Raw genomic sequence first — 13,032 nt, 5'->3', positions numbered from 1 at the left:
CGCACAACCCCAGAGTCTGTCAAGACTGGCCCTTACGGGCAGGGGTACCTTTACCTTTACCTTTTACCCTGTAGCTCAAGACCACCCCCCAAAACATCATACATACATCACAGAAAGAGGTGGTCCCCAGCAGAGATTTGAGTGTGTTGCTTCTACCTGATAATGCCTTATCGGATTGCCTTTTCTGGGTAGCCTGGCCATTCCTTTGAGATAGTAAATACTTAGTTCCTGAATCTCTTATGCATATTGATTGTGTGCTCAGCTTAACAGATACTTGCCAGACTGTATTTACAGGGAGGTGTAAGCCCCTACAGTCCAAAGACAATTGGAAAGCTTTTCCCATTTCCTTCCTCCTTGCAGAGAAATATTTGAGGTCAATTTGGGAGAGTCAAAATGGCTTCAGAATTGCTCTCCTGTACTGTTTCAGACACTATACTTATGCATGTGTATTTGCCCTGTACATTTATGAACACCTATTCTATATATATGACCTTAGAATTCCTATAACACTATGCTGAGACTGCATTTGGAATACCGTATATGTACAGCTCTGATCATCTCGTTTCACGGAAGGATACTGCAGAGCTGGAAAAGTTTATTTTTACATTTCTACCCCACCTTGAGCTGCCCTAAGGAGCTCAAGCTGGCATGCATGCCCCCCCCCCCCACATCTACATTTTATCTTCACAACAACCCTGTGAGGTATATTAGGCTCAAACTGACTATTCCAATCTCATCCTGTAAGTGGCAGAGTGCGGAATTTGAACCCTGGGCTCCCAAGCCCTAGTCCAACCTTTAAGCACTTTACTATGCAGGGTCTTTTATGTGTGTGTGTATACATTTAAGCACATCAACACATTCAGGTTGCCCAGTCACAATTTATCTTGCACAACCAACTTGCTTCACCATCAGACTTCATTGCAATAAGAAAAGCGGCAGGAAACAGGTCGGATTATCGACCAGAGAAGAGTGTCTGCAAGGTTATTCATTACTCAAATGGTTAAATCCACCGAGTTTAGCTCCTGTTCCTAGAAAGGCCAGAGAGATTTTGAGAGAGAGAGAGAATGGAGGAGGAAGAAAGATGACGATTGAATAGGAAAGCCATTTCCTTACCAGACCTTTTCCCATCGCGCCCCCTGGAGGTGGGTGGCGGGTTGGGCTTGTTCTACGACCTTTGCAGAAAAGGGGGTTCGCGTTGGAGCCTTTTAACAGATCTCCCCACCCCACTCCCAGCTGCAGTTAGCAGGGTTTGCATTTCAAAAGGCTGCAAAGAGAGGTGAGCGTGGAGGGAAAGGAAGGGGTTTTAAAGGGGAGCCTAGTAAGTTCCAGAGAATGGACAGCAGCAGCCCAAGAGCTGGTTGCGCAAGAAGGGAGTGAGACTGAAGAAGAGGAAGAAAAAAGATCCCTTGTGTGTTCAGATACTCTGGTTTCGTCGATTATCTGGCATTTCACCCTGGTAAATCCACGTGTTTGTATGTGTGTGTTTTGGGAAGGAGTGCCTTTATCATTATGATTGTAAAATAGTAATACATTTCTGGGCAAAGCATTATTCTCATGCAAGCCTATCCAAGATGCCTAGAATGCTTTAGTCGGCCTTTAACTACACATATTTTAATAAACAGCTTGAATTTTTTTAATCTGTTTTTGTTGTTGTTGACAGTTATCATCATCATTATTTGCAAACTCTTTAGAGGTTCTGGGTGCAATCCAGCAGTATGCAATATAGTTATTACTCATATCATTATTTACTATCCCAGCTTCCTAACAGCTTGTGGTACCGGCTGCTTCCTGGTTGGCTACACAGAGAACAGAATGCTGAACTAGATGGGACACTGGCCTGAAATAGCAGGGCTCTTTTTGGTTGTTGTTGTGGCCCTCAGTCTGAACAAGTGCCCCATCTCTGCTGCAAGGGGGTGCTGCCACTGAGACATCCCTCTGCCCACTCACCATCTGCCTCATTTCCTAGGGCAGGTGTCCTAGAGCAGAATCCCAGGTGACGATTTTAATATTTATTTATGGCACCATTTATATGCCGTTCCCAGGGAGTTCTCTGGCAGCCTACGATAAAGAGGTTCAAAGGCAGCCCTAACTTTAAGCATACAAATGCAGCATAGCATTAAGCAATGTGGAAAAAAACACGTTAAAAATAAAGGATTCTCAAGCAGTACTCAAAACCCTTAGAGTTCCAAATCCTGCAATCCCTTAAAGACTTTGAAACTTTATTTTAAAAAAGCTGGGATGCTATATATCTTCACCCAACTTATGTTGCATTTACATTACTGTCTTAGAACAAAATGAAGCAGTCTTCCCTCTGGCCTACATGATATGAATATCATGCAAACAGCCCTAAAGAGAGGTTTCAGATCTCAGAATAGTTGTGCTCTTTGTGTCTCTAGGCAAAAGTGCTGTTTCCAATTCTGCAAAAGAGGAAAGGACAAAAAATGCATCCATCCAGCCATACAGAAACACCTCTCTTTTCCTTTCATGCAACAAAAGGCTTTATAACAATTCAAGTCAGGCAAAAGCACTCAAGGAAGGAAAAGCAGAGAGGTTTGAAGGGTCACTTTTGTTCCTGAGCCTGAGGTTCCTTACCCCAGCCTTAGAACATTGTCTTGTTGCTCACTACTTCTGTGTCACTACTGCCTTTTGGCTGTTCTCATACTGTGACGAGCCATTTTAAAAGACTTCAGCCTGACATGTGGGGTAATATTTATTTGTAAGAAATAAGCACCCAGAGCAGGATGTGACTCATATTATGATTCTCCCTTTCGTCCTGGGCAGGTTATGGACGGGTGCGTGAGAATATGACGGAAGAAGCTTCAGGAGCAAGTGGATCTGGGAAAGATTTGAGTGAAGCTGCTCCCAGAGGATTGTTTGGATGTGAAGAAAGTGAAAGATCATGATTATGGTGCCCTAAAGCCATGTGCTGATGTCAAAGGCAGCTTCCAACAGAGCTGAAATCATAAACACCAAATAATGCATACAGGAGAGGAGAAATATAAGTGTTCAGAATGTGGGAAAACCTTCAGCCGGAGCACCAACCTTCTTGTACATGAAAGAACCCACACTGGAGAGAAACCATACGAGTGCTCCAACTGTGGGAGAAGCTTCACCCACAGTTCAAATCTTAGGGCACATGAAAAAATACACACAAGAGAAAAGCCGTATGCATGCACAGACTGTGGCCAGACCTTCTATCACAGCTCAAGCCTTACAGCGCATGAGAGAATCCACACAGGGGAGAATGTACACAGGTGCCCACACTGTGAGAAGGTCTTCACTCGTGGCTCAGTTTTTAGGAAACACATGAGAATCCATACAGGTGAGAAACCATTCAAGTGCTCTGACTGTGGGAAAAGTTTCTCTCAGAGGTGCAATCTTATTATCCATGGGAAGACCCACACAGGAGAGAGACCCTTTAAATGCTCCGATTGCGGGAGAAACTTCAGTCGAAAATGTGACCTCATCGCACACGAGAGAATCCACACAGAAGAGGACCCATACAAGTGTCTGCACTGCGGGAAAAGCTTCTCTCAGAAGTCCAACCTTGTCATACATGAGAGGATCCATACAGATGAGAATCCATATCCGTGTCTGCACTGTGGGAAACGCTTCCGTCAGAAGGGGAACCTCATGACGCACATGCGGATCCACACAGGAGAGAAGCCGTACCAGTGTCTGGATTGCGGGAGGAGATTCAGTCAGAAGGGCAGCCTCACATCACATGAGAAAACCCATTCAAGAGAGAAAAGGACGTCTGAAAGCTTAACTTGCATGCAGGAAGTGAGGACTTGATATTTTTCAGCCTCAGGTGGAAGTACCTGATTTAGTTTTTTGGCTTGGGAGAGCCCTGGTAGTTCCTCAAAACCTTACTAAGGGATCTGTCAGTGCAAAGATCAATAGGGGCAAACATGCTTCCCTGAAAGATGGTTTGCCCACTAATATTGATCATCCTCAACACATAGCTATCGATCTACCAGGCTTGTCTTGTGTTCTTATGCACCACAAACCCTGCCCCTAAAAAGATGAAACCCTAGTTTATTGTGGCTGGAGAAATACAGGACTGTGAAACCAGCTAGGAACAGTTAGAAGTAGTAACATTACTCAGCAGCACTCAAGCTTTAATACATCTGTCACGAGTTTTTAAAAGAAAAGGCATTTGGGGGGATTACTTAAAATACTCTGTGTTTGGGGGTTCTTAAAATGATATGTTGCATGTGTATATTTTAGCCCTGGTGTTGGAATTTGCTCTGCAGAGGGGCTCAAAAGGTAGGAAATGGTTTAAGAGAAGGGCAGGTTCATAACCGCCTCTTCCTGGTAGTTCATTTAACAGAGTCCTACTGCCTCAGTTTCATAACGGAGTGGGTCAGCTGCTCCTTCTTCATAGTTATCCCATATCTGCACTTGGAAATTGATCACTTTCGCCTGCCTACAGCGGAGTTGTCAAGGATTGTTGGGGAAATTTATGCAAAACACTGTGAACACTAAAAAGATAATTCTACTACAAATTAGATTTGTAATGAAACGCAGCAGTCTGTAGAGTGCTCATGGTTATCTTGCTGTCTTCTAGGATACTCCTCTCTCTCTCTCTCTCTCTCTCTCTCACACACACACACACACACACACACACACACACACACACACACACTTTTCCTGTCTCATCAGAGAATTAGCTTTTCAAGGCCACTAGAAATGTGTGTTCTTCTTTGGCCTGTTTTCGGAAGGTTTTCTAAAGTTGCTGGGGTTCCTCTATGCCTGCTGATACTTTGTGCATGGATGTTGCCATTTTGGCTACCTTTGGACCAGCGCTTGAAGAACCCAGTAGCCATGTGATTGCCTACTTTTTTGTTTTAAATAAAAGTGTTTCCTTTTTCTCCTTCACACCCTCCCCTTCCCACCTGTTTTTATATGTAAGTGCACAACACTGAACATTTCACTGCCAACCTCCATGGCTCAGTTTACAATTCACAACAACCCATAAAAGAAAAGAAAGGGAAAGACAGAGCAAGAAAAGAGGAAACTCACTTGACTGAACCCTCCACTGTACAAAAGCAGTCCCTGCATATAGAAATCTAGCAAGTCAGGGGAAAGAATGTTAGGGCCAAATTAATGCTACTGCTTGTGGGCATCTTCCCACAGGGTTCTGATTGGCCACGGTGAGAACTGCATGGGCCATTGGCCTAATCCAGTAGGCTCTCCTTGAGTTCTTATGCCCAGCTTCCATAATTCAGTTTGGGGTAAAGTGTTGCTGAAGGTGAGATGCAAACCCACATGCCTGAGGAGCAATGGATGAGTCAGACATCACCTTCACCTTGTGATCATGAGGGTAGGGGACCCAAACCTGTACCTGGATGGACTCAAACCACCATCCTTCTGGTTAACAACCAGACACACTAACCAATGGAGCCACAAAGAGCTGAATGGTTTCCCCCCTCAGCCTCTGGGCTGAGGTTTTGTTGCTGGAGCTGAATAGATGACAAACAGACTGATGGTTCGAGAGGCCGAACAATTTAATGTCTGAGCAAACTTGGTCACCACATTTTCACCCTGAAGCCCACATCATTTCTGAACAGAGGAGTCATTCTTTTTTAATTTAAACATTCTTCTTAGTTTAACACGGAAAAATATCACCGATTAAAATCTACTTGTGGTTCTAAAAATTTGTTTCTCTCATTGATGCAGTCTGCATTCAATTCCTGGTCAAGGAATATGTTTTTCTCTTTATTTACTTATTACTTGCAAATGCTTAATATAGATAGATAACAGCAATCAAGACTCCCAACTCACCACCCATGACACCCACAGTCTTCCCTTTTCCCTTCTTGGAGAGCGCAGCTGAACACACCCCTTGGCAAAAAGGAAGCGAGAGGAGGAAGTTGCCTTCTCAGAGGCTCAAACTCTGGACCTTCAGATTATGAGACTGACCTGCTGCTTCATAAGCTAAGAAGGGGGCAGAGTGGCATCTCTTCCCTATTGAGGATGTGAGTATGGCAGCTCATGGAAGTTCTGTTCACAAGAGGCAGAGCCAGATTTGTTAACAAATCAGGAAAACTGCTAGCGTGGCAGTTGAAGAAAAGTGAACAAATAAATTCCATAAACAAAATTAATACAAATGGAAAGATCACAGATAAGATGAAGGAAATAAGAGCAGCATTTGTAAAATATTTCTCAGAATTGTATAGGAAAGGGAAGGAAAAAGCTTTTAAAATAGAGGAATATATTAAAAGTAGTAATCTGCCAAAAATAAAAGAGGAACAAATGGTGATCTTAAACACACAAATAACAGCTCAAGAAGTGTTAGTGGACAAAAAAATGGCAAGTCCCCGGGTCCAGATGGATGAATGGCAAAGTATTATAAAAAATTAAGTGAACAATTGGTAAACCCATTGAAAGATGTCATGAATGAGATATTAAATACAGGTGAAATCCCAGAAACATGGAAAGAGGCTTACATTACAGTAATTCCAAAACAAGATTCAGATTTGCTGCAAATTAAAAATTAAAGGCCTATCTCATTGTTAAACAATGATTATAAGTTATTTGCAAACATCTTAGCTAATAGAATGAAAAAAATATTAAATGAGTATATACATCAAGATCAGGCAGGATTTCTTCCAGGTAGACAAATGAAAGAGAATATAAGAAATATATTGAATGTGATAGAATATCTGGAGGTCAAAAAAGAAAAGAAAGCAGCAATGATGTTTATAGACTCTGAAAAAGCCTTTGACAATGTTTCTTGGAATTTCATGACAAAAGTACCTGAATAAATTATTGTGGATTCAAATTTTTAAAGGGAATACAAGCAGTATATTCAGAACAAAAAGCTGAATTAATTGTAAATCGGGTGATAACGGACAACTGTAAGATACAAAAAGGAACTAGACAAGGATGCCCATTATTGCTGCTGTTTTTCATTCTGGCCCTGGAAGTATTTGCTAGAAACATAAGAGCAGACAAAGAGATCACTGGGATAAAAACTGGGAAAAGTGAGTTTAAATTGAAAGCATATGCTGATGATTTAGTAATTACAGCGGAAGATCCAAAAAATTCTCTCCCTAGAGTTATAGAAAAAATTCAAAAATTTGGGAAAGTGGCAGGATCTAAATTAAATAGAAACAAAACTAAGTTATGAGTAAAAAAATTGAAGAAAGAAAAAAAAGAGCTGGAGCAAAGTATTGAGATAGAAGTCCATAAAAAAGTAAAATACAGATATGGCTAACTGCAAAAAATATAAATATATATAAATTATGAAAAAGTGTGGCTTGACATAAAAGAAATTTAGAAATATGGAACAGAATTAACCTCTCCCTACTAGGAAAAACAGCAGCGGTAAAAATGAATGTTTTGCCAAAAATGCTATTTCTTTCACCCTGTGAACTGAATGAAACTACTTTTATATTGATTTTAAGAAGACTGTTGTGTCTATTCTTTTTAAGCGGGACAAGGGATCTTACCAGGAATCTTATATTGAGAGGCTCAGATGAGCCTGCAACAAGCAAACCGCTGTGCGTTTAAAGGGGAAAGCTACTCTGATAAGATACAGTATAGAACTTGCTAACGCAAGTTAGGAAGGATATTGTCAGGGAACTGCCATCTAAAGCGCCGGGGGCGCAAAGGCTCACTGAGGTTGAGAGAGGAGTAGCAGCGGAAGAGGGAACCAGTAGAGGGCGAGTAAGAACTCCAAGGGAAAGTGAGTCGGAGGGATGGCTCAGAGACGCTTCCAGCGAAAACAGTGGGGAGGTCTCAGGACCTCCTATAGGGACACCCACACCTCGCCGGAAACTGTCACGCCGAGAGGCCAGACGACGTGTTTCCGTTAAAGAGCTTTTATGTTGGAAACGATTCCGAAAGCAGCCACTTTCGGATTCTACTAGTGATTGACGCAGCCATGCTGGAGGGGCTCCGTCACAGGCAGAGGTTTGAAAACCTGATCAAACTCTGAGGGACTTGCATTTTACGCACAAGCAGCTCATCGTCCCATCACAGCAATCCGAAAGTCACCGAAAGCCAGCTTGTGCAGGGAAAAGCATCATGAGCAACCCAGCCGGAACCGGAGGAGCAGGAGCAGCTGGAGGGGGTCCAAGCCTGGAAGAAAGGTACAGGGCGTTGGAGATCCAGTTGGCGCTGCAAACGGCGAGGCTTGAGGAGAGGAGGGCTCAGGATGCAGAAAAGGGAAAGGAGAAAACCACCCCGCTCGCCAGAAAGGTGCCAGGATTGGTGCAGAAATTCGGGGGGGATCCCAGGAACTATCATGCCTTTAGAACAGAGATGCAATACGCTCTAAACTTGCAGTTTGATGACTTCCCCGACGAGGAATCGCGAGTGGCTTTTGTGATTGGCCATCTCGAATCCGGGGCGAAAGATTGGGTTAGACCCCTAATGGCAGCGAATAATGAGATCCTAAAGGACACGAGGAAGTTTTTTCGTGCCATGGACCTGATGTTTTCCAGCGATATTGAGCAGGGGGTGGTGTGAAGGCAGTTAATGGCTTGCCAGCAAGGAAGCAGATCTGTCCGTGAGTACTGGACTGAGTTTACTATGCTGATTCATAAATTGGGGTGGGACCTATCGGCGGAGCCCATCCAAATGCTTTTCGAAGAGGGGCTTTCTTCAACCGTCAAAGATGAGCTTTCCCGGGGGCCCAGGGCGGAGTCTATGGATCAGTTAACCAAATCTGCGTTGTGCATAGGAGCGCGCCAGGAGGCGAGGGCTTTGGAAAAGCGGGAAGGGAAAGGAGACCGTTGGAGGGAGTTCCGCATTCCAGACATTCCAGAGCCACCTTTCCCGCCGGCAGAGCCGATGGAAGTTGGAACAGCGCGGGCGCGCGCAGTTTCAAATCCCAGTGAAGGGCGGAAGAAGGAGGGAAGGAGCGCCAAGAGATGTTATCTCTGCCAACAGCCAGGGCACTTTGCCAGAGTCTGCCCACAAAGAAAGGAATGGCAAGGGATGGCAGGAGCTGTTGGGGGAAAGGAAGAGGAAGGCAAGGAGCAAGTAAAAGCCAACGCCTGGCTGCCACCGTCGGGGCACAGCAGCCAGGCCAAAGAGCAGTGAAAGTGCCCATGCCGGAACCTCCCAGACCCGCTTTAGTGATAGAGGTGTTACTAGAACTGCCAAACGGACACCCACTAAAGATCAAGGCGCTTTTGGATTCAGGCAGCTCCTGTAATTTCATGAGTAAGGAGTTTGCAGCTGAGCACCAGATACAGACCATCCCTTTAAGTAACCCCTTGCAGGTGACTACGATTGACGGCAGAGAGCTGTTGGGGGGAGAAGTTAGCCAACAGACTGTCCCGATGATAATGAGGGTGGCAAGGCACACCGAACAGATAGCGTTTAATGTGGCCATCCTGGGAGGAGCGCCCATCATTTTGGGGATGAGCTGGCTGGCGCTACACGATCCGCTAGTGGGCTGGCATCAGAGGGTGGTCTCCTTTGGGTCAGCGCATTGCCTAGAACACTGCAAGGAGGGGAAGGTTTCGGGAGGAGACAGAGTCACCCTAGCCGGGATGGAAGTAATGGACAAAGGGAAGGTGCCCCCGCAATACGCAGATCTGAGCAACGTATTCAGCGAAAGGGAAGCAGACAAACTGCCACCGCATAGACCCTTTGACTGTCAAATCAACCTACTCCCTGGGGCCCAACTCCCAGTAGGCAAACTGTACGCCATGTCAGACAGGGAGATGCAGGAGCTGAGGGAGTTCATTGACAAAAACCTGAAGCGAGGTTTCATCAGAGAGTCCCGAGCGGTGGGGGGCAGCCCAGTGTTTTTTGTGGACAAAAAGAACACAGACAAACCGAGACTGGTGTGTGACTTTAGGGCCCTCAATGCAGTGTCGGAGCCCCTGGCTTTCCCTATGCCCCGAATTGATGACATTTTGACCAGAGTAAGGAAGGGAAAGATTTTTACAAAGCTGGACCTGCGGGGGGCGTACAATCTGATACGCATAAGGAAGGGAGATGAATGGAAGACCACCATGTTTACCCCTTTGGGAGCCTTTGAATACCTCGTTATGCCCTTCGGTCTACAAGGGGGCTCCGCGTGTTTTCAAGCTTTTATAAACCACGTTCTGGGACCTTTGCTCTACAAGAATTGTGTGGCCTTTTTAGACGACGTGTTGGTGTATTCGGAAGATGAGGAACAGCATGTGAGGGACGTTCGAGAAGTGTTGGGCAGGCTGCAAGCCAACCAGCTGTGGGTGAAACTGGAGAAGTGCCAGTTTCATACCAAGGAGGTGGAATTCCTGGGGTACCGCTTGTCAGACAAGGGATTGGCCATGGATCCAGGCAAGGTCCAAGCGGTACTGGAATGGAAGACACCGAAGACCAAGAAGGACGTGCAAAGATTCTTGGGGTTTGGGAACTTTTATCGGAAGTTCATCAAGAACTTTGCCCACTTGACGGCGCCCATCACCGACTGCCTCAGCAGCAAGAAGAAATTTGTTTGGACGGTAGAGGCGGATCGAGCCTTTGAAGAACTGAAAAGGGCTTTCGCCTCGGAAGAACAACTTCTGCATGTGGATTTACGAAAACCCATGAGAGTGGAAACCGATGCATCCGACCGGGCGGTAGGGGCGGTCCTTCTTCAACCGGGGAGGAGTGCGTCGGAGTGGAGACCGTGTGCCTTCTTCTCGCGGAAGCTGAATAAATCCGAGAGGAATTACACGGTGTATGACAGGGAACTACTTGCCATTCACGAAGCATTCCGGAGGTGGAGACATTTATTAATTGGGGCACAACACAAGGTGCAAGTGTGCACCGACCACAAGAATTTAGAGTATTGGAGAACAGCTCGAGTGCTCAACCAACGACAAGTGAGATGGGCACAGGAATTCTCCAAATTCAACTTTGAAATTTGTTATGTGCCAGGCCCAGAAAACGTCAGGGCGGACGCGCTCTCACGCAAACCAGAGTATTGGGAAGGGGAGGGGGTGATCGAAGAGAGACATGTCATCCCTGAGGACCGCTGGGTGTGTGGGGCGGCGCTGGTGGGGCAACGAGAACTGGTAGAGGAAACGGAAAATGATGAATATGCCCAGGATAAGCTCAGAGGTCTCAGGGGGGAGGGCGAGAGCCCCGGAGGTTTTGAGGAAAGAAATGGGGCATTGTATTACAAAGGGGCACTGTATATACCCGAAGGTGAATTGAGGGGGAGAGTACTCAAGCAGTTGCATGATAGCCCCACGGCGGGACATTTTGGACAACACAAGACCATGTGGTTGGTTACCAGGGAATTTTGGTGGCCTAAGGTGAGGGAAGATGTAAGGGAGTATGTAAGAGGGTGTGACCAATGTCAGCGAGCCAAAGGGGAAAGAAGGGCGCCGGCAGGGTTATTAGAACCATTACCCACACCAGAACGGCCTTGGGAAGCGATATCAATAGATTTTATGACGGATCTGCCAAAGTCCAAGGGGAAAACAGCCATCATGGTAGTAGTAGACCTGTTAACTAAGATGTGCCACTTTGTAGCATGCTCACATGCAGTCACAGCGGAAGAAACAGCGAAGTTGTTTGTAGAACACATCTTTAGGTTGCACGGGGCTCCCTTGAGGGTGATCTCAGATCGCGGCAAACAATTTACTTCCAGGTTCTGGAGGAAGCTCATGAGCTTGCTGCACGTGGAAGTCAATTTTTCAACTGCCCGGCACCCTGAAACCAACGGGCAGGCGGAAAGAGCAAATGGCATTCTTCAACAATATCTGAGGTGTTATGTCAATGACAGAGAGAACGATTGGGTCGAAAAGTTGGCGTTGGCAGAATTTGCCTACAATAATGCGGAGAATGTGTCCACAGGGATGAGTCCCTTTTTGGCTAATTACGGGTGTCACCCCAGGGCATTTCCAGGGGAAGGAGGGGAGAGATGGAGCGTCCCAGCGGCTGAACATTTTGTAGAAGAGATGGAAGCGATCCATCATCAGCTCCAGCTCAACTTAGAAAGGGCTAAGGCACAATATAAGAAGCAGGCAGACAAGAACAGAAGGGAAGGTGAAACCATAAGGGTGGGGGATCAAGTGTGGTTGTCAACCCAAGGGTTGCCGTTCAAAGGGGGTTGTAAGAAATTGAGGCCCAGAAGATTGGGACCCTTTGAGGTCATTCAGCAGGTCAACCCGGTAGCTTTCAAACTCCGATTACCCAACCACATGAAATTGCACCCAGTGTTCCACAGGTCGTTACTGTCACCATACAGGGGGGGACGTGAAGGGGAGTACGTCAGGGGACCAGCCTTGGAAGAGAGGGAACGCCGCAACCATGTAGCGGAAATCCTCGATTCCAGGTGGAAGGGAAATCAGGTGGAGTATTTGGTGGCGTGGGAAGGGGAACCGGAGTCAGAAAACACCTGGGTGAATGCAGAGGAAGTCAATGACGAGGTTTTAACAGAAACGTTCCACCAAAGGTTCCCGAGGAAACCTCAGCCGATAGCAAGGTTTAGGAGGGAGTATTTCGGCACCACCGATGAGGAAGAGGAAATGGAAGGGTTCGCGGAGTCGGAGTTGGAAGAGGGAGTGGACTCCGATGACGAAGATTACCGAGAGAGTAGGAACAGCAACAAGTGGAGGGAAGTGTTCGCGACGTCGGAAGACGAAGGAGGTTCTTTCAGGGGTTTTACCTCCTCACCGCCAGTAGGGGAGGAGACGGGAGGGGGTGAAGGGGGCCCTGGAGGGGAGGTGGATGTCAGGGAACTGCCATCTAAAGCGCCGGGGGCGCAAAGGCTCACTGAGGTTGAGAGAGGAGTAGCAGCGGAAGAGGGAACCAGTAGAGGGCGAGCAAGAACTCCAAGGGAAAGTGAGTCGGAGGGATGGCTCAGAGACACTTCCAGCGAAAACAGTGGGGAGGTCTCAGGACCTCCTATAGGGACACCCACACCTCGCCGGAAACTGTCACGCCGAGAGGCCAGACGACGTGTTTCCGTTAAAGAGCTTTTATGTTGGAAACGATTCCGAAAGCAGCCACTTTCGGATTCTACTAGTGATTGACGCAGCCATGCTGGAGGGGCTCCGTCACAGGCAGAGGTTTGAAAGCCTGATCAAACTC

At 46.4% G+C, this 13,032-nt stretch overlaps 1 long non-coding RNA gene across 1 annotated transcript; it reads right to left on the bottom strand.

The window, feature by feature from the left end:
- Positions 1–4,732: 4,732 nt before the first annotated feature.
- LOC309365500 lies at positions 4,733–7,568 on the bottom strand. The gene is made up of 2 exons (XR_014166207.1): positions 5,036–7,568; positions 4,733–4,924 (listed from the first exon to the last, which is right to left on the bottom strand). It is a non-coding gene; the product is annotated as an uncharacterized lncRNA (long non-coding RNA).
- Positions 7,569–13,032: the final 5,464 nt, after the last annotated feature.

The sequence above is a fragment of the Podarcis melisellensis genome (assembly GCF_964234715.1).
Source record: "Podarcis melisellensis genome assembly, chromosome: 2".
In the NCBI taxonomy this organism is placed as follows: domain Eukaryota; kingdom Metazoa; phylum Chordata; class Lepidosauria; order Squamata; family Lacertidae; genus Podarcis; species Podarcis melisellensis.
The sequence above is the reverse complement of the archived record's forward strand: the minus strand, read 5'-3'. Positions and strand labels throughout refer to the sequence as shown.